This window comes from Aethalodelphis obliquidens, unplaced genomic scaffold (genome assembly GCF_003676395.1).
Source record: "Aethalodelphis obliquidens isolate GAN/ISIS:26980383/991018 unplaced genomic scaffold, ASM367639v1 scaffold4, whole genome shotgun sequence".
Taxonomy (NCBI): Eukaryota; Metazoa; Chordata; class Mammalia; order Artiodactyla; family Delphinidae; genus Aethalodelphis; species Aethalodelphis obliquidens.
In genome coordinates this window covers 8,241,566-8,266,775 of record NW_020837948.1, presented here as the reverse complement: position 1 = coordinate 8,266,775, position 25,210 = coordinate 8,241,566, and the positions used below count along the sequence as shown (strand labels likewise).

The 25,210-nt window shown below is 40.4% G+C and overlaps 1 protein-coding gene across 1 annotated transcript in view; it reads right to left on the bottom strand.

Annotated features, from left to right (window-relative positions):
- ACSL6 (acyl-CoA synthetase long chain family member 6) overlaps positions 1 to 23,724 on the bottom strand; it is a 93,462-nt gene extending 69,738 nt beyond the window's left edge. The window contains exon 1 of the mRNA XM_027098222.1: positions 23,526 to 23,724. The gene's annotated coding sequence lies outside the window, so the exon portion shown is untranslated. The remainder of the gene's footprint in view (positions 1 to 23,525) is intronic.
- Positions 23,725 to 25,210: the final 1,486 nt, after the last annotated feature.

Below are 25,210 nucleotides of genomic sequence, written 5' to 3'. Positions count from 1 at the left end.
AAAAAAAAAAAAAAAAAAAAAAAAATCAAAAGCAAATACAAAGAGTTACAACAAATTTCTTAAAAGCTTGTAAAGAAACTTATGATGTTACCAAAAGCAGCTCAAAATTTAAAAAAAAGAACAAAAACCCTTTGTTCTCTTGACAGAGAGAAACCAAATTCAGGTTTTTCACCATCTTACCTTTAATATTAACATTGATTTACTCAAATTCATTCTGATTTTAGTTACTCCTGACCACACACAGAATTCCTTTCTTTTTTTTCTCTAGGAATTTTCTTTGTATTTCCACTCAACTTTTATGTATTTTTTTTTCTTATTAGTCATCCATTTTATACACATCAGTGTATACATGTCAATCCCAATCTCCCAGTTCATCACACCACCAACCCCCCACCACTTTCCACCCTTGGTGTCCATAGGTTTGTTCTCTACATCTGTGTCTCTAATTCTGCCCTGCAAACTGGTTCGTCTGTACCATTTTTCTAGGTTCCACATATATGCGTTAATATATGATATTTGTTTTTCTCTTTATGACTTACTTCACTCTGTATGATAGTCTCTAGATGCATCCACATCTCTACAAATGACCCAATTTCGTTCCATTTTATGGCTGAGTAATATTCCATTGTATATAGGTACCACAACTTCTTCATCCATTTGTCTGCCACTGGGCATTTACGTTGCTTCCATGACCTGGCTATTGTAAATAGTGCTGCAATGAACATTGGGGTGCGGGTGTCTTTTTGAATTATGGTTTTCTCTGGGTATATGCCCAGTAGTGGGATTGCTGGGTCATATGGTAGTGCTATTTTTAGTTCTTTAAGGAACCTCCATACTGTTCTCCATAGTGGCTGTATCAATTTACAGTCCCCAAAACAGTGCAAGAGGGTTCCCTTTTTCTCCACACCCTCTCCAGCATTTGTTGTTTGTAGATTTTCTGATGATGCCCATTCTAACTGGTGTGAGGTGATACCTCATTGTAGTTTTGATTTGCATTTCTCTAATAATTAGTGACGTTGAGCAGCTCTTCATGTGCTTCTTGGTCATCTGTATGTCTTCTTTGGGGAAATGTCTACTTAGGTCTTCTATCCATTTTTGGATTGCGTTGTTTTATTTTTTTAATATTGAGGTGCATGATCTGTTTATATATTTTGGAGATTAACCTTTGTCTGATGATTCATTTGCAAATATTTTCTCCCATTCTGAGGGCTGTCTTTTCGTCTTGTTTATGGTTTCCTTTGCTGTGCAAAAGCTTTGAAGATGGGCTCCCCTGGTGGTGCAGTGGTTGAGAGTCCGCCTACTGATGCAGGGGACATGGGTTCATGCCTGGTCCGGGAAGATACCACATGCCGCGGAGCGGCTGGGCCCGTGAGCCATGGCCACTGAGCCTGCGCGTCTGGAGACTGTGCTCCACAACGGGAGAGGCCACAACAGTGAGAGGCCCATGTACCGCAAAAAAAAAAAAAAAAAAAAGATTTGAAGTTTCATTAGGTCCTATTTCTCTATTTTTGTTTTTATTTCCATTACCTTAGGAGGTGGATCAAAAAATATCTTGCTGTGATTTATGTCAAAGAGTGTTCTTCCTATGTTTTCCTCTAAGAGTTTTATAGTGCCCGGTCTTACATGTAGGTCTCTAATCCATTTTGAGTTTATTTTTCTGTATGGTGTTAGGGAGTGTTCTAATTTCATTCTTTTACATGTAGCTGTCCAGTTTTCCCAGCACCACTTATTGAAGAGACTGTCTCTTCTCCATTGTATATCTTTGCCTCCTTTGTCATAGACTAGTTGACCATAGGTGCGTGGGTTTATCTCTGGGCTTTCTCTCCTGTTCCATTGATCTATATTTCTGTTTTTGTGCCAGTACCATATTGTCTTGATTACTGTAGCTTTGTAGTATAGTCTGAAGTCAGGGAGCCTGATTCCTCCAGCTCCGTTTTTTTCCCCCAAGACTGCTTTGGCTATTTGGGGTCTTCTGTGTCTCCATACAAATTTTAAGATTTCTTATTCTAGTTCTGTAAAAATTGCCATTGGTAATTTGATAGGGATTGCATTGAACCTGTAGATTGCTTTGGGTAGTATAGTCATTTTCACAATATTGATTCTTCCAATCCAAGAATGTGGTATATCTCTCCATCTGATGGTATCATCTTTAATTTCTTTCATCAGTGTCTTATAGTTTTCTGCATACAGGTCTTTTGTCTCCCTAGGTAGCTTTATTCCTAGGTATTTTATTCTTTTTGGTGCAGTGGTAAATGGAAGTGTTTCCTTAATTTCTCTTTCAGATTTTTCATCATTAGTGTATAGGAATGCAAGAGATTTCTCTGCATTAATTTTGTATCCTGCAACTTTACCAAATTCATTGATTAGCTCTAGTAGTTTTCTGGTGGCATCTTTAGTATTCTCTATGTATAGTATCATGTCATCTGCAAACAGTGAGAGTTTTACTTCTTCTTTTCTGATTTGTATTCCTTTTATTTCTTTTTCTTCTCTGATTGCCATGGCTAGAACTTCCAAAATTATGTTGAATAATAGTGGTGAGAGTGGACATCCTTGTCTTGTTCCTGATCTTAGAGGAAGTGCCTTCAGTTTTGCACCATTGAGAATGTTTGCTGTGGGTATGTCATATATGGCCTTTATTATGTTGAGGTAGGTTCCCTCTATGCCCGCTTTCTGTAGGGTTTTTATCATAAATGGGTGTTGAATTTTGTCAAAAGCTTTTTCTGCGTCTATTGAGATGATCATATGTTTTTTGTTTTTTTTTTTGTTTCTTGGTACATGGGCCTCTTACTGTTGTGGCCTCTCCCGTTGCGGAGCACAGGCTTCGGACACGCAGGCTCAACGGCCATGGCTCATGAGCCCAGCCGCTCCGTGGCATGTGAGATCTTCCCGGACCGGGGAACGAACCCGTGTCCCCTGCATCGGCACGCGGACTCTCAACCACTGCACCACCAGGGAAGCCCAATCATATGGTTTTTATTCTTCAATTTGTTAATATGGTGTATCACATTGATTGATTTGCATATATTGAAGAATCCTTGCTTCACTGGGATAAATCCCACTTGATCATGGTGTGTGATCATGGTGTGTTGTTGGATTCTGTTTGCTAGTATTTTGTTGAAGATTGTTGCATCTATATTCAATCAGTGATATTGGTCTGTAATTTTCTTTTTTTGTAGTATCTTTGTCTGGTTTTGGTATCAGGGTGATGGTGGCCTCATAGAATGAATTTGGGAGTGTTCCTTCCTCTGCAACTTTTTGGAAGAGTTTGAGAAGGATGGGTGTTAGCGCTTCTCTAAATGTTTGATAGAATTCACCTGTGAAGCTATCTGGTCCTGGGCTTTTGTTTGTTGGAAGATTTTTAATCACACTTTCAATTTCAGTACTTGTGATTGGTCTGTTCATATTTTCTATTTCTTCCTGGTTCAGACTTGGAAGGTCATACCTTTCTAAGAATTTGCCCATTTTTTCCAGGTTGTCCATTTTATTGGCATAGACTTCCTTGTAGTACTCTTAGGATGCTTTGTATTTCTGTGGTGTCCATTGTAACTTCTCCTTTTTCATTTCTAATTTTATTGATTTGAGTCCTCTCCCTCTTTTTCTTGATGAGTCTGGCTAATATTTAACAATTTTGTTTATCTTCTCAAACAACCAGCTTTTACTTTTATTGATCTTTGCTATTGTATTCTTTGTTACTATTTCATTTATTTCTGCTCTGATCTTTATGACTTCTTTCCTTCTGCTAACTTTGGGTTTTGTTTGTTCTTTCTCTAGTTCCTTTAGGTGTAAGGTTAGATTGTTTATTTGAGTTTTTTCTTGTTTCTTGAGGTAGGCTTGTATAGCTATAAACTTCCCTCTTAGAACTGCTTATGCTGCATCCCATAGGTTTTGGATCATCGTGTTTTCATGGTCATCTGTCTCTAGGTATTTTTTGATTTCCTCTTTGATTTCTTCCGTGATCTCTTGGTTATTTAGTAACGTATTGTTTACCCTCCATGTGTTTGTGTTTTTAACATTTTTTTCCCTGTAATTAATTTCTAATCTCATAGAGTTGTGGTCAGAAAAGATGCTTGATATGATTTCAATTTTCTTAAATTTACTGAGGCTTGATTTGTGACCCAAGATGTCATCTATCCTGGAGAATGATCCGTGCGCACTTGAGAAGAAAGTGTAATCTGCTGTTTTTGGATGGAATATCTTATAAATATCAATTAAATTTATCTGGTCTATTGTGTCATTTAAAGCTTGTGTTTTCCTATTAATTTTCTGTTTGGATGATCTGTCCATTGCTGTAAGTGAGGCGTTAAAGTCCCCCACTATTATTGTGTTACTGTCGACTTCCTCTTTTAGAGCTGTTAGCAGTTGACTTATGTATTAAGGTGCTCCTGTGTTGGGTGCATAAGCATTTATAATTGTTATATCTTCTTCTTGGATTGATCCCTTGATCATTACATAGTGTCCTTCCTTGTCTCTTGTAACATTCTTTATTTTAAAGTCTATTTTATCTGATATGAGTATTGCTACTCCAGCTTTCTTTTGGTTTCCATGCATGGAATATCTTTTTCCATCACCCCACTTTCAGTCTGTATGTGTCCCTAGGTCTGAAGTGGGTCTCTTGTAGACAGCATATATATATGGGTCTTGTTTTTGTATCCATTCAGCAAGCCTGTGTCTTTTGGTTGGAGCATTTAATCCATTCAAGTTTAAGGTAATTATCGATATGCATGTTCCTATTACCATTTTCTTAATTGTTTTGGGTTTGTTTTTGCAGGTTCTTTTCTTCTCTTGTGTTTCCTGCCTAGAGAAGTTCCTGTAGCATTTGTTGTAGAGCTGGTTTGGTGGTGCTTAATTCTCATAGCTTTTGCTTGTCTGTAAAGCTTTTGAATTCTCCATCGAATCTGAATGAGATCCTTGTCAGGTAGAGTAATCTTGGTTGTAGGTTCTTCCCTTTCATCACTTTAAGTATATTATGCCACTCCCTTCTGGCTTGTAGAGTTTCTGCTGAGAAATCAGCTGTTAACCTTATGGGAGGTCTCTTGTATGTTATTTGCGTTTTTCCCTTGCTGCTTTCAATAATTTTCTTTGTCTTTAATTTTTGCCAATTTGATTACTATGTATCTTGGCATGTTTCTCCTTGGGTTTATCCTGTATGGGACTCTCTGCACTTCCTGGACTTGGGTGGCTATTTCTTTTCCCATGTTAGGGAAGTTTTCAACTATAATCTCTTCAAATATTTTCTTGGGTCCTTTCTCTCTCTTCTCCTTCTGGGACCCCTATAATGCGAATGTTGTTGTGTCTAATGTTGTCCCAGAGGTCACTTAGGCTGTCTTCATTTCTCTTCATTCTTTTTTCTTTATTCTGTTCTGCAGCAGTGAATTCCACCATTCTGTCTTCCAGGTCACTTATCCGTTCTTCTGCCACAGTTGTTCTGCTATTGATTCCTTCTAGTGTATTTTTCATTCTGTTATTGTATTGTTCATCTCTGTTTTGTATTTTTTTTTTGGTTTTTTTTTTGCGGTACGTGGGCCTCTCACTGTTTGGCCTCTCCCGTGGTGGAGCACAGGCTCCAGACACGCAGGCTCAGCAGCCATGGCTCATGGGCCCAGCTGCTCCGTGGCATGTGGGATATTCCTGGACCGGGGCATGAACCCATGTCCCCTGCATCGGCAGGCAGACTCTCAACCACTGCTCCACCAGGGAAGCCCATCTCTGTTTGTTTGTTCTTTAATTCTTATAGATCTTGGTTAAACATTTCTTGCATCTTCTCGATCTTTGCCTCCACTCTTTTTCTGAGGTCCTGGATCATCTTCACTATCATTCTTCTGAATTCTTTTTCTGGAAGATTGCCTATCTCCATTTCCTTTAGTTATTTACCTGGGGTTTTATCTTGTTCCTTCATCTGGTACATAGCCCTCGGCCTTTTCATCTTGTTTATCTTTCTGTGTATGGTTTTTGTTCCACAGGCTGCAGGCTTATAGTTCTTGCTTCTGCTGTCTGCCCTCTGGTGGATGAGGCTATCTAAGAGGCTTGTGTAAGTTTCCTGATGGGAGGGACTGGAATTCCTTTCTAAAGATTTTTTTGCCTCTTGCAAATCTTCTACAACTTTCTATATCTATATTAATTTGTTCCTTATTTTCTCTCCTATTTAGAAATAACCAGATTTCAGACAAAATTATTTTCCCTTAACAAGATGCCTTTCCATTCCTCATACCTTCTCTTTCCTTGCATACAAAGATGTTTTCCTTATTAATTTTCAGTTTTAATTACATATATAATTAGAATTCTCAACTCTTAAAAACCTTAATTTCTAGTGAAAAGTAAGAAGTAAGCAATTATGATCTGTCTTACATTAGCATTCTGTAGATTGGCAAACATAAATATTATTTGTAATTTCTAAAAACATGTACTTACATTCCAAAAATGTCTTGGTGTGACACTAAACATATTTATTAATAGTTCTAAATATCTTTAGTGTCTCTGTAAAAGGAAGCCTATGTTCAGCAATTAATGTTCCAGTATTTTATTTTATTTGGGAATGACCTAGATATTTTGAAAACTTTCATCACTTAATTTAGCAAAAATTTAAAGTTTCAAGCAACCAAAAGCTGGAGAGACTGTTTTTAAGCAGACAATCCTAAAACATAATTATCCTTGAAGAGTTTACCTAAAAGCTTTTATCTCATTTATATTTAATTGACTTATAAAAATTTCATCATACCAAGTTATTATTGTTTTTGCTGACAAATTTTGTAACAGATATAATAAGATCTTATTTGATGTCTAGTAAACCTAGGTACGATAAAATTATTATACTTAATGTTGATGGCTCTAAAGACATGTCTGTATTTTCTTTTAATATTTATTTATGTATTTACTTGGCTATGCCAGGTCTTAATTGCAGTACATGGGATCTTTGTTGCTGCGTGCAGGATCTTCCTGGAAGCATGTGGGATCTTTAGTTGCAGCATGAGAACTCTTAGTTGTGGCATGTGGGATATAGTTCCCTACCCAGGGATCGAACTCGGGTCCCCTGCATTGGGAGCATGGACTCTTTGCCACTGGACCACCAAGGAAGTCCCGACATGTCTGTATTAATTAAACCAGTTCACTTAAACTAACTTTAATACCAAATATTAATTTAATATGAAATATTTCCCAGTTCATGTAAACCTGAAATTCACTGGGGTTAGTTACTTTTATATTTCTAGGAATTATGTATGCACTCAACTTCCTTTAAGCCGATTAAATAGAGCTATTTAGAAATTAATTTTGGTAAGACTGAGATCTTCAAGATGGCAGAGGAGTAAGACTTGGAGATCACCTTCCTCCCCACAAATACATCAGAAATACATCTACATGTGGCACAACTCCTGTAGAACACCTACTGAACGCTGGCAGAAGACCTCAGACTTTCCAAAAGGCAAGAAACTTCCCAGGTACCTGGGTAGGGCAAAACAAAAAAGAAAAAACATAAACAAAAGAATAGGGACGGGACCTGCACCTCTGGGAGGGAGCTGTGAAGGAGGAAAAGTTTCCACACACTAGGAAGCCCCTTCACGGGCAGAGACAAGGGCTGGGCGGGAGGGGGAAGCTTCAGAGCCACAGAGGAGATTGCAGCAACAGGGGTGCAGAGGGCAAAGTGGAGAGATTCTCGCGTGGAGGATCGGTGCCAACCAGCACTCACCAGCCCAAGAGGCTTGTCTGCTCACCCACCGGGGTGGGTGGGGGCTGGGAGCTGAGGCTCTGGCTTCAGAGGTCAGATCCCAGAGAGAGGACTGGGGTTGGTGGTGTGAACACAGCCTGAAAGGGGCTAGTGCGCCACAGCTGGCTGGGAGGGAGTCTGGGAAAAAGTCTGGAGCTGCCTAAGAGGCAAGAGACTGTTGTTTCAGGCTGCACGAGGAGGGGGGCGCTCAGAGCATCACCTAAACGAGCTCCAGAGATGGGCGTGAGTCGCGGCTATCAGCTTGAACACAAGAGATGGGCAGGAGACAATAAGGCTGCTGCTGCAGCCACCAGGAAGCCTGTGTGCAAGCACAGGTCACTATCCACACCTCCCCTCCCAGGAGCCTGTGCAGCCCACCACTGCCAGGGTCCCGTGATCCAGGGACAACGTCCCCAGGAGAACACACGGCATGCCTCAGGCTAATGCAACATCATGCGGGCCTCTGCCAACGCAGTCTGGCTCCACGTTCTGTACCCCTCCCTACCCTTGACCCGAATGAGGCAGAGCCTCTGAATCTGCTGCTACTTTAACCCCATCCTGTCCAGGTAGTAACAGATGCCCTCAGGCGACCTACATGCAGAGACGGGGCCAAATCCAAAGCTGAACCCCAGGAGCTGTGTGAACAAAGAAGAAAAAGGGAAATTTCTCCCATCAGCCTCAGGAGCAGCGGATTAAATCTCCACAGTCAACCTGATGTACCCTGCATCTGTGGAATACATGAATAGACAACGAATCATCCCAAAATTGAGGTGGTGGAGTTTGGGAGCAACCGTAGACTTGGGGTTTGCTTTCTGCATCTAATTAGTTTCTGGTCTCATGTTTATCTTAGTTTAGTATTTAGAACTTATTATCATTGGTAGATTTGTTTATTGATTTCGTTGCTCTCTTCCATTTTTTTTTATATATAGATATATATATATTTTTCCTTTTTCTCTTTTTGTGTGTATATGTATGCTTCTTTGTGTGATTTTGTCTCTATAGCTTTGCTTTTACTATTTGTCCTAGGGTTCTGTCTGTCTATATATATATATATATATATTTTTTTTTTTACTATACTTTTTAGCAGTTGTTATCATTGGTGGATTTGTGTTTTGGTTTGGTTGCTCTCTTCTCTCTTTTTTTTTATTACTTAAAATTTTTTTTTAATATTTTATTTATTTCTTTTTCTTTTTTTCTCCCTTTTCTTCTGAGCCGTGTGGCTGGCAGGGTCTTCGTGCTCTGGCCAGGTGTCAGGCCTGTGCCTCTGAGGTGGGAGAGCTGAGTTGAGGACATTGGTCTACCAGAGACCTCCCAGCTCCACATAATATCAAATGGTGAAATCTCTCCCAGACATCTCTATCTCAATGCTAAGACCCAGCTCCACTCAACGACCAGCAAGCTACAGTGCCGGACACCCTATGCCAAACAGCTAGCAAGACAGGAACACAACCCCAAGCATTAATAGAGAGGCTGCCTAAAATCATAATAAGGTCACAGACACCCCAAAACACACCACTGGACATGGTCATACCACCAAAAAGACAAGATCCAGCCTCATCCACCAGAAAACAGACACCAGTCTCCTCCACCAGGAAGCCTACACAACCCATTGAGCCAAACTTAGCCACTAGGGGCAGACACCAAAAACAACGGGAACTACGAACCTGCAGCCTGCAAAAAGGAAACCCCAAACACAATAAGTTAAGCAAAATGAGAAGACACAGAAACACACAGCAGATGAAGGAGCAAGGTAAAAACTCACCAGACCAAACAAATAATAGGCAGTCTACCTGAAAAAGAATTCAGAGTAATGATAGTAAAGGTGATCCAAAATCTTGGAAATAGAATGGAGAAAATGCAAGAAACATTTAACAAGGACCTAGAAGAACTAAAGAGAAAACAAACAATGATGAACAACACAATAAATGAAATTAAAAACTCTCTAGAAGGAATCAATAGCAGAATAACTGAGGGAGAAGAACGGATAAGTGACCTGGAAGATAAAATAGTGGAAATAGCTACCACAGGGCAGAATAAAAAAAAAGAATGAAAAGAATTGAGGACAGTCTCAGAGACCTCTGGGACAACATTAAATGCACCAACATTCGAATTCTAGGGGTCCCAGAGGAAGAGAAAAAGGAAGGGACTGAGAAAATATTTGAAGAGATTATATTTGAAAACTTCCCTAATATGGGAAAGGATATAGTCAATCAAGTCCAGGAAGTGCACAAAGTCCCATACAGGATAAATCTAAGGAGAAACACACCAAGACACATATTAATCAAACTATCAAATATTAAGTACAAAGAAGAATATTAAAAGCAGCAAGGGAAAAACAACAAATAACATACAAGGTAATCCCCATAAGCTTAACAGCTGCTCTTTCAGCAGAAACTCTGCAGGCCAGAAGGGAGTGGCAGGACGTATTTAAAGTGATGAAAGGGAAAAACCTACAACCAAGATTACTATACCCAGCAAGGATCTCATTCAGATTCGACAGAGAAATTAAGACCTTTACAGACAAGCAAAAGCTAAGAGCATTCAGCATCACCAAACCAGCTTCACAACAAATGCTAAAGGAACTTCTCTAGGCAGGAAACACAAGAGAAGAAAAGAACCTGCAAAAACAAACCCAAAACAATTAAGAAAATGCTAATAAGAACATACATATTGATAACTACCTAAAATGTAAATGAATTAAATGCTCCAACCAAAAGACATAGACTGGCTAAATGGATACAAAAACAAGACCCGTATATATGCTGTCTACAAGAGACCCACTTCAGACCTAGGGACACATACAGACTGAAAGTGAGGGAATGGAAAAAGATATTCCATGCAAATGGAAATCAAAAGAAAGTTGGAGTAGCAATTCTCATATCAGACAAAAACAGACTTTAAAATCAAGATTATTACAAGAGACAAAGAAGGACACTACATAATGATCAATCCAAGAAGAAGATATAACAATTGTAAATTTTTATGCTCCCAACATAAGAGCACCTCAATACATAAGGCAAATGCTAACAGCCATAAAAGGGGAAATCGACAGTAACACATTCATAGTTGGGGACTTTAACACCCCACTTTCACCAATGGATAGATCATCCAAAAGGAAAATAAATAAGGAAACACAAGCATTAAACAAGATGGACTTAATTGATATTTATAGGACATTCCATCCAAACACAACAGAATACCCCTTCTTCTCAAGTACTCATGGAACATTCTCCAGGACAGATCATATCTTGGGTCACAAATCAAGCCTTGGTAAATTTAAGAAAATTGAAATCGTATCAAGTATCTTTTCCAATCACAACATTATGACACTAGATATCAATTACAGGAAAAAATCTGTAAAAAATACAAATACATAAAGGCTGAACAGTACACTACTAAAAAACCAAGAGATCACTGAAGAAATCAAAGAGGAAATCAAAAAATACCTAGAGACAAATGACAATGAAAACACGATGACCCAAAACCTATGGGATGCAGCAAAAGCAGTTCTAAGACGGAAGTTTAGAGCAATACAATCCTACCTCAAGAAGCAAGAAACAACATCTCAAATAAACAATCTAACCTTACACCTAAGGCAAATAGAGAAAGAACAAAAAACCCCAAAGTTAGCAGAAGGAAAGAAATCATAAAGATCAGATCAGAAATAAATGAAAAAGAAATGAAGGAAACAATAGCAAAGATCAATAAAACTAAAAGCTGGTTCTTTGATAAGATAAACAAAATGGATAAACCATTAGCCAGACTCATCAAGAAAAAAAGGGAGAAGACTCAAATCAATAGAATTAGAAATGAAAAAGGAGAAGTAACAACTGACATTGCAGAAATACAAAGTGTCATGAGAGATTACTACAAGCAACTATATGCCAATAAAATGGACAACCTGGAAGAATTGGACAAATTCTTAGAAAAGCACAACCTTCCGAGACTGAACCAGGAAGAAATAGAAAATATAAAAATATAAAATATAAACTGAACCAGGAAGAAATAGAAAATAGAAAATAGAAACAATCACAAGCACTGAAATTGAGACTGTGATTTAAAATCTTCCAACAAACAAAAGCCCAGGACCAGATGGCTTCACAGGTGAATTCTATCAAACATTTAGAGAAGAGCTAACACCTATCCTTCTCAAACTCTTCCACAATATAGCAGAGGGAGGAACACTCCCAAAATCATTCTACAAGGTCACCATCACCCTGATACCAAAACCAGACAAACATGTCACAAAGAAAGAAAACTACAAGCCAATATCATTGATGAATATAGATGCAAAACTCCTCAACAAAATTCTAGGAAACAGAATCCAACAGCACATTAAAAGGATAATACACCATGATCAAATGGGGTTTATCCCAGGAATGCAAGGATTCTTCAATAAACACAAATCAATCAATGTGATATACCATATTAACAAATTGAAGGAGAAAAACCATATGATCATCTCAATAGATGCAGAAAAAGCTTTTGACAAAATTCAACACCCATTTATGATAAAATCGCTACAGAAAGTAGGCATAGAGGGAACTTACCTCAACATAATAAAGCCATATATGACAAACCCACAGCCAGCATCGTTTTCAATGGTGAAAAACTGAAACCAATTCCTCTATGATCAGGAAGAAGACAAGGTTGTCCACTCTTACCACTATTATTCAACATAGTTTTGGAAGTTTTAGCCACAGCAATCAGAGAATAAAAAGAAATAAAAGTAATACAAATCAGAAAAGAAGAAGTAAAGCTGTCACTGTTTGCAGATAATACGATACTATACGTAGAGAATCCTAAAGATGCTACCAGAAAACTACTAGAGCTAATCAATCAATTTGGTAAATTAGCAGGATACAAAATTAATGTACAGAAATCTCTTGCATTCCTATACACTAATGACAAAAAACCTGAAAGAGAAATTAAGAAAACACTCCCATTTACCATTGCAACAAAAAGAATAAAATATCTAGGAATAAAGCTACCTAGGGAGACAAAAGACCTGTATGCAGAAAACTATAAGACACTGATGAAAGAAATTAAAGATGATGGAAACAGATGGAGAGATACACCATGTTCTTGGATTGGAAGAATCAACACTGTGAAAATGACTATACTACCCAAAGCAATCTACAGGTTCAATGCAATCCCTATCAAACTACCAATGGCATTTTTCACAGAACTAGAACAAAGAATTTCACAATTTGTATGGAAACACAAAAGACCGCAAATAGCCAAAGTAATGTTGAGAAAGAAAAACAGAGCTGGAGGAATCAGGCTCCCTGACTTCAGACTATACTACAAAGCTACAGTAATCAAGACAATATGGTACTGGCACATAAACAGAAATATAGATCAATGGAACAGGATAGAAAGCCCAGAGATAAACCCACACACATATGGTCACTTTATCTTTGGTAAAGGAGGCAAGAATATACAATGGAGAAAAGACAGCCTCTTCAATAAGTGGTGCTGGGAAAACTGGACAGCTACATGTAAAAGAATGGAATTAGAACACTCCCTAACACCATACACAAAAATAAACTCCAAATGGATTAAAGACCTAAATGTAAGGCCAGGCACTATCAAACTCTTAGAGGAAAACATAGGCAGAACACTCTATGACATACATCACAGCAAGATCCTTTTTGACCCACCTCCCAGAGAAATGGAAATCAAAACAAAAATACACAAATGGGACCTAATGAAACTTCAAAGCTTTTGCACAGCAAAGGACACCATAAACAAGACAAAAAGACAATTCTCAGAATGGGAGAAAATATTTGCAAATGAAGCAACTGACAAAGGATTAATCTCTAAAATTTACAAGCAGCTCGTGCAGCTCAATATCAAAAAAACAAACAACCCAATCCAAAAATGGGCAGAAGACCTAAATAGACATTTCTCCAAAGAAGATATACAGACTGCCAACAAACAAATGAAAGGCTGATCAACATCACCAATCATTAGAGAAATGCAAATCAAAACTAAAATGAGGTATCACCTCACACCAGTCAGAATGGCCATCATCAAAAAATCTACAAACAATAAATGCTGGGGGGGTGTGGAGAAAAGGGTACTGTCTTGCACTGTTGGTGGGAATGTAAACTGATACAGCCACTATGGAGAACAGTATGGAGGTTCCTTGTAAAGCTAAAAATAGAACCACCATGTGACCCAGCAATCCCACTACTGGGCATATACTCTGAGAGAACCATAATTCAGAAAGGGTTATGTACCACAATGTTCATTGCAGCTCTATTTACAATAGCCAGGAGATGGAAACAACCTAAGTGTCCATCATCGGATGAATGCATAAAGAAGACGTGGCACATATATACAATGGAATATTACTCAGCCATAAAAAGAAATGAAATTTGAGTTATTTGTACTGAGGTGGATGGATCTAGAGACTGTCATACAGAGTGAAGTAAGCCAGAAAGAGAAAAGCAAATACCGTATGCTAACATATATATATGGAATCCAAAAAAAAAAAAGGCTCTGAAGAACCTAGGGGCAGGACAGGAATAAAGACGCAGACATAGGACTTGAGTACACGGGGAAGGGGAAGGGGAAGCTGGGACAAAGTGAGAGAGTGGCAAGGACATATATACATCACCAAATGTAAAATAGATAGCTAGTGGGAAGCAGCTGCATAGCAGCTGCATAGCAGCTGCATAGCATAGGGAGATCAGCTCCGTGCTTTGTGCCCACCTAGAAGGCTGGGATAGGGAGGGTGGGAGGGAGACACAAGAAGGAGGAGATATGGGAATATATGTATACATATAGCTGATTCACTTTGTTATAAAGCAGAAACTAACACACCATTGTAAAGCAATTATACTTCAATAAAGATGTTAAAAAAATTTTTTTGGTAAGACCATCCAAATATAAAGACATATATTTACAATGCACACATAAACATATAGAGAGACACAACCAGAGATTTCATCGCTTCATTTTAAAACTTAGTATTGAATCAGGTATTACAATATAAAACTCACTAGTTATAAATACTAGTTGGAATAAGTTTTAAAAGGCCTCTTTTCCCTTTTTTTCTTCAGTCTCAAGAATTGGAGATGGTCTAGATAAGATAAAGGTGAGTTCCTGAGAGCCTGTTAGAACATTTACATCTCAAAGGCACAGGGAGAGAAAGCAATTTTCCCCTAGAAGGACTTGTTCCCTTAGGGTAAAAGTTCTGAAAAGATGTTTTATCAAGCCAGCAAAACCAGTTTTGGATTGTTAAATGAGCCTTGTCTTGGTCATTTTTCTCCAGAGCCTAAAGAATATTGTGACCATGTGGTGTTACCAATATACATTTGACTTTAGTCACAGAACCATAAATAAGGTGGTCCAATTTCATAGGATGCGTCATAAAGGGCTGTTTTTAGGAACTGAACTTTTGTTGCCCGGGTCTGCCAACTAAAATAGTGCACCTGCTTCAACACAAATATACACTCGCACACGTACATAAGTCAAACCGAGATAAGTCAAACCAGTTCCGAAAGGCTCAAAGCCAAGTTCCCAAAGGCTCACTGCAATACAATAGCATAGAAGCCTACACATAAGGAACTTCATCACATTTTCCTTTCCTTTTACAAAACAGTTCTAGTTGATAAATGGCATTATAATTTACAGAGCCATTAGGGGCCATTGTTCTCCTGATTTTAAGGAGTACTGAAGTTAAGCAGTGTTACAATAAAATACAATTTTTTTCTTTTCATAGATGCATAACTAAAATTTCCCAATTCTGTAAAATACACCCTAGGGGGCTACAAGATGGAAAAGAGCTCTGATTACCTATTATTAGCTGTTCACGGCCAGCGTTGTCAAATATCAAGCAAACAAACCAACCAATGCAAAGTGGTCTCTCGGGGTCACAGTTCCCTAATTCAAAAGGGAAAATCCCAACCAATACCCTGCCAAAGATGAAGGCAAATGCATCAGAGAAGAGTACCCTGCTGTTGTCACACATGAGCTCTGCTACTTGCCAGAGACCTCTCAACAAGCCAGTGACTTGTGTCTTTCACCACATAACTGAGAGCTCCATCGGCCAACCATGCCCAGTCAGCAGAAAGCCCTCAGGGCTCTCCATGAGACAGAAGCGTTCAGGCAGCTGCTAGACAGGATCTGAGAGCCACCACTGGCCAGGGGCCAATGTGCCATGGGTGAGATGTCTACACAGGATGGTGGTCCTTTTGTGGTTGTAAAAATTGTAACTTAACTAAACTCCGGGCTACTCACTTAATGCTCAGCAAAACCAATCTACCGACACCAGGTTGTGGTAAAGGAAAGTACAGCATTTATTGCACAGTGCTAAGCAAGAGAGTGGAAGATAAGCCTCAAATCCACTCCAACTTGGTCTCTGAGTTAGGGTTTTTTTTAAAAGGGGAAGAACAAAGAGGCTGGAATTAATCATCTTGTGACATTTCTTAATCCTAGTTTTGTGAGTCAGGATGCCTCTGATTCATGATTCTCTTGCCAGGTGGTCCATGACTCAGGGTCTGTTAGCTCATCTTGCCCTGGAGAAACAATCTGTGTTTGTACATAAGTGATGGTATCTATAATAGCAATTTTAGCACATTAATGACATTATTGACATCATAGTCATCTGACTGGTTGATTACTGTTCAGTTAGCAGAGGACTGAGATCAGAGGGGACAAGAAAGGGGATAAAGTTTTGGATAGAGAGATCATCATAAACTCAGTAAGGGAACTCAGTTTTAGGCAGACTTGGTTTCAGCTGGACACCTTCTGTTTCAGTGTCTGGGATTGAAAGGAGGAAGCCCAGTTGCACATTCTTCTGGGAGAATGAGTGTAGTTATTTTGGTGGGTTCTAGTGGACACGTACACCTGGATTTCAAGGTCATCTCCTCCAATACTCTTTCTTGTTCTCAAATATGCATGTCCCACCAGGTCTCCAGCACCGAGGACAGTGCTCAGGCAGCCCAACCCTGTCTATAAGCAGCCCTCCCAGGCCAGGCATTAGCTGACTCAGGAAGAAAAGGGTAGGAAATCAGAGAGCAGAGGTCAGGCAGTGGAGGGTGGAAAGGCCAGAGGTCTCTTCAGACCCAGCAGAGGCCACCTTCCCTGTGTGCATGTGCGCTCACAGCTCAGCAGCTAGGGTGTGAGTTTGTGTAGGGCCCTGTGCCTGTAGTACCAATATATGACCTATGTGTGCCCAGCCTGTCTATGTACACCTTGTGGATGCAAGTGTGCAGGTATATACCTCTGAGACACTTCCTGTGTTTATAATAGGCACTTCCACCTTCTTCCCCATCGTAGAACCTGGACTCCTAGGAGAGCTGCTCCTGCTGAACTCAGACACAGCCTGGCAGGGACTCTGGAATCTCTCATGCTCCAAGCTTGCCAGGGATCCTCCAAGAGAGTGTCATATGGCTGTCAGAATCCCATCCCTTTACTCCCACTAGCAGCAGATTAACTAAAGACCTTCTGGTACTCAGAAGGAAACTCAGGGGAAACCAGAAGGCTGGGCAGAAAGAAGGTATGTCCCCATATCAGATTATCTTAGAGAAGTGGACAGATAACTTCTCCTAGGTCAGAGGGCCAGCAAAGCATTTCTTCGCAGAGCAAGTGGCCCAGGAGCCATGCCTCAAGCCCCAGGCCCAGCCTTCCTCTGCAGCACTCAGGTGCAGAAGTGCTCCAGGTCCTTGTGTGACTCCTGGCAGCCTCCTCTCCAGAGTGATGTCATGGGACACATTTAGTCTGGCCTCCTGCAGGATGTTGCATCTAGTTACTATTCCTACAGCTATCTCTGCTACTTGTAAACATTTTAATTCAAAAACCTGTACTGAAGCTCTGACACATTACAGCTTAACGTTATTATTTTCCTTTTTTTTCACTGAGCGTGGCTTGGTACCTCCCTGAGGAATGGGGAAGGAAGACCAGGAAGACCTCTCGTCTCTAGGCCTGTTCCTATCACTAGGTAAGGGGTTTTGTTCTTTCCTATCCTGGGCTTCAGAGATCTCCTCCCTGCTCTGTGGTTAACCATCTATGCACCATTTGTGAGCCTGGGCAGTTGTGACTCTGCATGGGCGTGGCAGCCATGGAACCCAACAGAAGGGAATCCAGGACCCAGAGATACCTAGGCCAGGCTGGAGGACCCTTGGATTTCTCTTTTTTAGCAAGGTCACCCACAGTAGTGGTCGGCACTGTTCATGCCATCTCCTCCCAGATCAGCATCTCTGAGAGGGCAGGCAAGCATGATCCTGATCATGTTCTCAGCCCTGGCACAGGGCCTGACCCAAAGAATGCAGAGAACCTTATCCCACTCAACAGAGCAGGAGACTGAAGTCTAGAGGTGAGAGTATCTGCCTCAGGTCACACAGCACTTCTGGCCTCCAGACTCTTATTTGTTCATTCATTCAGCTCATGTTTACTAATAATGTGCCTGGCCCCCTCCTGGGCACTGCAGAGGCAGGAGAGACAAATAGGAAGCAGCAGTAACAGCAGTCCAGGGTGGTGAACGTGATAACACACATTCAACCCAGGGGAGACCTCCTGGAGGAGGAAAATATTTGAGTTGGGCTCTTAAATCTTGCCAGGCATCAAAGTGGGGCATAGGACAGCACTCCCAGTCCTGGCTCTGATGTTGTCATGCTGTGCAGCCCTGAGCAAGTTTGTCCCTCTCTGTGTTCACTGGTACAAGTGGGGGCGGATCTAGAGGCTTCTGGGCATCAGGACTAACTAGTGATAAATCTGCTGCCTCTTTATCGTCACAAGTGGCAACTTTCTGTTCTGCAAGACCTCATGTCCACTCTATGTCCAGCCTGCTAGTGACCCTAAGAGCCAGTCAAGGATGGACTCAGCCACTTTGGGCCCAGGTTTTCCTGCAGCTAGGACATCCGGGCCATGCTTCTCTGATAGTGATAGACCCTCTGTTATTTGAGCTCTCCAACATTTTTGAACACTCTCCTATATTTTGATATTTTGATATTTTGATTGTATACACATTGTAAGTACCTCCTTCCCAAGGTAGAATCCAGAAAACTTTCTTTTCCAGTCTCCCTTTCAGGAACAGGTAGATAAGTGACTTAGACTGTACCAGTGAGATGAACCCTCATGAGCCTTTGATTCAAAAGCCAACAATGAGTGGGAGAGAGTCCTACACGTGGGCTCCATCTTGCTGAAACAAGGCAGAAGCAAGAATCCACCTGCCAATGCAGGGGACACGGCTTTGAGCCCTGGTCTGGAAGATCCCACATGCCACGGAGCAACTAAGCCCATGAACCACAACTACTGACACTGCGCTCTAGAGCCTGCGAGCCACAACTACTGAGCCTGCGTGCCACAACTACTGAAGCCTGTGCGCCTAGAGCCCGTGCTCCACAACAAGAGAAGCCACCGCAATGAGAAGCTCGCACACCGAAATGAAGAGTAGCCCCCACTCGCCATAACTAGAGAAAGCCCGCGTGCAGTAATGAAAACCCAATGCAGCCAAAAATAAATAAATAAATAAATTTAAAAAATAATAAATAAATAAAATACATTATTTAAAAAAATGATGATGCAGTAAGACTGAACAATGACACAGAGAGATGTTTGTGGCATGTGGCCAGTTGAAAAATGCAGGTTATAAAACAATATATTCAGTATTATTCCAATTATGTTTAAAAGCATTTATACATTCATGGGGAAAAATGGAAGAAAGGTTAATAGTGATTATCACCGAGTGGTCGGATTATAAGGGGTTATTTTTTCTTTTCTTTGAATTTACCAAATTTGCTACAATGAATAGACATTTTTGCAACAAGAAAAAAATCTATTATAAAAAGAAGTATTTCCAGAGCTCTCTCTTGGTTCAGAAAGGGTTGGGATGTTTGAGAGGGAGAAGCATGTCATGGGAAGATCATGACAGAAATCAGAATGATGTCCCCTCCTACATGGCATGAACTACAAGGTGTGAGTAGAGGGTCAGTGCTACTGGACTTCTCACATCCTGACCTGTGGTCTCTTGGCATCTGCCCCAGTCCTCCCCTTCTCTGGTGGCCATTAGAAGTCCACATGGTCAGGACTGGAGGTGGCCATGTGGACCTTAAGAGTGACCCATGGCAGCCCAGGAAGATGTTATAGAGGGTAGGAGGTGGACAGAGGCAGACCTTTTTAGAGGTGGTGGAAGGAGGAGCTATCGAGGAGGGGCCAGTGCTGGGAAGTCAAAGGAGAAGTGAATTTTCAGAACAGGATGGTACATCTCCTGGATGGAGTCAGGCTGCTTCCCAGTCTCAGAGCTTCTTACAGGGAACCAAAAAATCAATGCCCAAGACACTGCCCACATGGGCTCAGACCCACAGATAACAAAAAACAGTGCTTTGAGAGGGTACCCTCAGGGCCAGGAGAGAAACAAGAGCACAACACAAACCACTTCAAAGATTAGGACTGACATATATACACTACCATGTGTAAAAGAGATAGCTAGTGGGAACCTGCTGTACAGCACAGGGAGCTCAGCTCAGTGCTCTGTGATGACCTAGCTGGGTGGGATGGGGATGGGGGGGGGTGGGGGGGAGGTCCAAGTGGGAGAGGATATAGGTATGCATATAGCCGATTCACTTTGTTGTACAGTGGAAACAAATACAACATTGTAAAGCAATTATATGCCAATTAAAAAAAATAGGTGGGGAAAAAACTACTGGCTAGAAATCTCCTAGAAGGCACCAGAAAGGTGCAGAAGGGGGCTGCCAAAAAAAAAAAAAAACCCAAGGACCTGTGGCTGACTCCCCAGAAGAGCCACCTAAGTGGGAGCTCAACACATCTGAGCCAGCTGTCCCGTCCTCCCTAATCCCACAGAGGCCCAGGGAGGAGCAGGGACTTGCTCGAGGTCACACAGAAAATTAAGACAAAGACCAAAACACGGACATTCTGACTCCCAGTCTAACGTGCTTATCCATTACCCCCTAAGGAGAATTTTATTTAATTTGAAGACATAAATAATCACTATATTATATAAAGTATTTGAAACCATATAAAAACATTATTTGTCATCTAATTCAATTTATGAAGTAAATATAGACAGAATTCCAAAAGTTGATGTGACATCAAACTTTTAAACAATTAAAAATAGATAGGTCTCTAGTGAGTATCACAAAACAGAAGCAGACTCACAGATATAGAGAACAAACTAGTGGTTACTAGTGGGGAGAGGGAATGGGGAGGAAATACAGGGGTAAGGGATTAAGAGGTACAAACTATTAGCTATAAAATAAGCTATAAGAATATATTGTACAACATGGGGAATATAGCCAATATTTTATAATAACTATAAATGGAATATAAACTTTAAAAATTGTGAATTACTATATTGTACACATTTTACTTTATAATATTGTACATCAACTATACTTCAATTAAAAAATAATAATAAATTTAAAAAAAAAAAAGATAGGTCAGGGACTTCCCTGGTGGTCCAGTGGGTAAGACTCTGCTCCCAATGCAGGGGGCCTGGGTTTGATCCCTGGTCGGGGAACTAGATCACACTTGCATGCCGCAACTAAAGATCCCGCATGCTGCAACAAAGATCCCACGTGCTGCAACTAAGACCTGGCACAGCCAAAATAAATAAAAATAAATAAATAAATACGTTTTTAAAATAGGCCAATATCAGATATAAATATGGGCACCAAATACATCCTAAATAAAATGTTAACTGATGATTAAATATGTAACTTGAATTTCCACTAACATAAAATACAATCTATCTCCAGTGTACCAGGCTGATATGGAACAAGCAGTCAGGGCAGTACCTAAAGATTTGTTGAGCATTATCCAGGTGTAATTACACAATGAGCTCATGTTCTACCCTTAGCAACTCTAAGATATAAGGATGCTAGGATTATCTCTGCAGCAGCTTCTTTAGGAAATGTTGCTCTCACTATGACCTTCAATCCATCCAAAGCTTTACAATGGGGGCTGTCATGTTCACACAGGTGACTCTGTACCCTGGTCACCAGTGATTGGTCAAAATGACCAATAACTGGAACAATCGCTGGACCCATTTTAGTTCTTCCCTGGGAACTTGGAACTGGAATTTTAATTCTTTTCTGCAGAGAGTACACATCTGCAGAGAACATGAAAAATGAAGCAAATACACCCAGAGAAGCAGAGATGAGAAACAGAGAAATTCATTGTTGAGTTCTCTATGGGCCAGTGAGGGGTGAGGGAAATCAGTGCGAGAAACAAGACCAGAAGAGGGCTCAGGCTCAACTATGTTGCATCTCAAAACAAATCCCCAGGGAAAGATTTTTTTAGCCAGTCCATGCTAGATTCTGAACTTCTGGTGACCTGCATTTCCAACTGTGGCTGCATCTCTGATTCCAGGGTGCCCTGGAGGCTCAGGTGCATTCCTGCATTTGGAGCATATGAGGTACTTCCCAGTGACCTCTAATCAATCTTTAGATGGCTTGGGCAGGTTACTACTGCTTGCAATCATTTGTACTAAAATACCTAATTTTGCAGATGAGGATATTGAGGTTTAGAGAGCTGAAGTAACTTGCCTAAGATCCCACAGCTAGCCTGAGATTTGTCCAAAGCCATCCACCTCCCAAGCCCGTGTTCTTTCCTTTATATGTATTAACAGGAACATTGGCAAAAGTCATATTAAAGAGGAATCCACAACAATTCAACATCTTTTCTCAATAAAATCTCTTAAAATTAGGAATAGAGGATTTCCTATGTAAAAAAGAAAAGCAAGAGTTAATTTCTTGGGAAGAGGAGACTTGAATTCAGGAGCCAATCTACTTTCTAGTGGGAAAAGATGACAAGTATAACCCTAGGAACCCGAGTCTGCTGTCATCCCTAAAGCTATTAAAGCCTCATTGTGGTTTGTGTGGCAGCATACCCCAGAGAGAAGGAAAGAGAATATCCTGTGCATTCATAGAAACACTGGGGGGAACCACAAGCTCTCAGTGATGACACACAGCAGGGAATCCAACCAAAATACCAGTTCATCCTGCATACATGTGCTGTACAACTCCAACCTCACTCAAAATAATTTCCAAAAAATCTTTTTAATCTGTAGAATGAAAGCTCCCAAACAAGAAAAAGGTAATGGAACGTAAATCACCCAGGATGGACATGCTGGGCCCAAGCGTATACTGAAGAGAGGACAGTTTCACAAGGTGAATTCCCAGAGAACGTGGGGTAAAGAGTAAGGGAGGTGATGCTCACCTGTGGGAGCATCAGACTGAAACCCACAAGGCCACCCTCTCCACCCAAGAGAGGCCTGCCACCTGCCACCTCCTCCACTCAGTACTCATGCTGGTATGTGCTCAGTCATCTGGCTTTCAGGAGACACTCAATACAAGTCGGGTGTTGTAGGATTTCAGAATGAAAAAGAAATCAAGAAGCAGTTGTAAACACCAACAGGACCTGTTCAGGCAGAGAATTAGAAACAATTTGCCCTAGGGGCAGCATTTTTTGTGCCAAAGTCAGCATGGGTCTTATGGGAGTGGGGAGGATGGACCTCTAAACTATGCCCTTGGAAAGGCTCAGGAAGGATGTCCTCAGGTGGTGAGAGCAGGCATTGGCGCTTGAAGGAAGAAGGAGATTAGCAGACTGGTCCTCCTTCCAGGCACCTCTGCTCCCTCTGGCCCCCTTCCACGGACCCTGCCCAACAACACATACACATTCAGCTCCTCTTCTTCCTTGGGCTCTCCCATTCCCATCACCATGTTTCTCAAGGGCAGGTCCTCCTGCCAGAGCAGGAATTCAGGGCCTCCAGCTAGCTCCAAATGCCCATGACCAGATTCTACTGAACCTCCAGCTGTATTACCCACAACTCCCTACCACGTGCTCTCTGCTTCACCTGGTTTTTGCTCCTCCCAGGAGACCTGATTCCGTGGTTCCTTGGCTGGGCAAACCGTGTCTGTCCTGTTTCACCCTAGACATCTATGCATCCAGATCAGACTCATCTTTCCAAGGCAAGCACAAATGATCCCGTTGGGGGAAGATCGTCCCTATTCCTCTGAGGACAGGAGTCCATGTTGATCTGTCCTCTGGTTTGAGGTACTCAAACTTAGTTCTTCCTCCACCTGTAGATGGAAGAGAGAAGGAGGAAAGCCAAAAAGTGAGCACCTAGAGGGTAGAAACTCCAACAGAAGCAACTAAAAACTTTTGTACTACCCAGGAGTGTTTGTAAGGTGATTGAATATTTATTAAATATGAAAACAAATGTAACAGAAAATATACAGGGAAATATTTCCTTTACAAAAGCAACAAAGAAAAAAATAGAAAATGGGAGTAAACAAGACATGTTCGGGACCTAGATGAAGAGCAAGAAGGCTCCAATGAATGAAGAGATGAATGATATTCCTGGATTAAAATACTAAATATTACAAAGATATCAATTCTCCCCAAAGTTTTATTTACATTTAATGCAATCTCATTTAATTAATCTCTTTTGTTAAATTTAAAACTTAACAAAATGGGTAAGAATGTTCATGTACAATACTGGCTGAGACATTTTTTAAAGTAGAATAATACTAAAAATTAGGGACAGGTGGTGGTGGGATGAATTGGGAGATCAGTATTGACATATATACACTAATATGTATAAAATAGATAACTAGTAAAAAAAATAAAGAAAAAAAAATTAGGGACTTCCCTGGTGGCGCAGTGGATAAAACTCCGCGCTCCCAAAGCAGGGAGCCTGGGTTTGATCCCTGTTAAGGGAACTAGATCCCACAGGCATGCCGCAACTAAGAGTTCACACGCCACGGCTAAGGAGCCTGCCTGCTGCAACTAAAGAGTGTGTGTGCTGCAACTAAGACCTGGTGCAACCAAAAAAAAAAAAATACTGCCACAATAATAAATGTCACAATAAATAATATAATGAATCACACAAAAATTAAATCTGTGGCACAGAAATAGATCAATTTACTAGAAAGCTCAAACACTAAACAAAAATACTACATGAAATTTTTAAATTTTGCAACTCAAAAACATTTATTATATGAGGAGCTCTTACAAATCAATTAGAAAAAACACACCCTGAAAAGAATAAGGGGCAAGAAGATGACTAAGCAATACAGAAAAGAAAAAAAATACAAATAGCTTGTAAACATAAAAATTAGCCAATCTCACAAGTAATCAAAGAAAAATTCAGTAAAAATAAGGTACATGTTTACTATTATTTATCAAAGTTTAAAACATGGTAATAGATTCCACTGAAAAGGGTTGAGGACGTGTGTTTGGATCAGCCTTTTGGGGTGGCAGGGCAATTAGACAAATGTATAGAAGTTTTAAGTAAGCACATTCAATCCACGAATTGCACTTCTAGGAATCTATCTTCTGAAAGTAATGTGTAGCAATAGCTATATATGAATAGTCAAAGATGTTCAGCCTGATATTACCTATAGCATAAAATATTTGAGGCAACTTCAATATCTACCAATAGTGGGTTATATTTTAAAAATTATTATATACACATAGGATAAAATACCATGCAGCCATTAAAAATAAGGGCGTAAGAGAATACACAATAATGCCAGA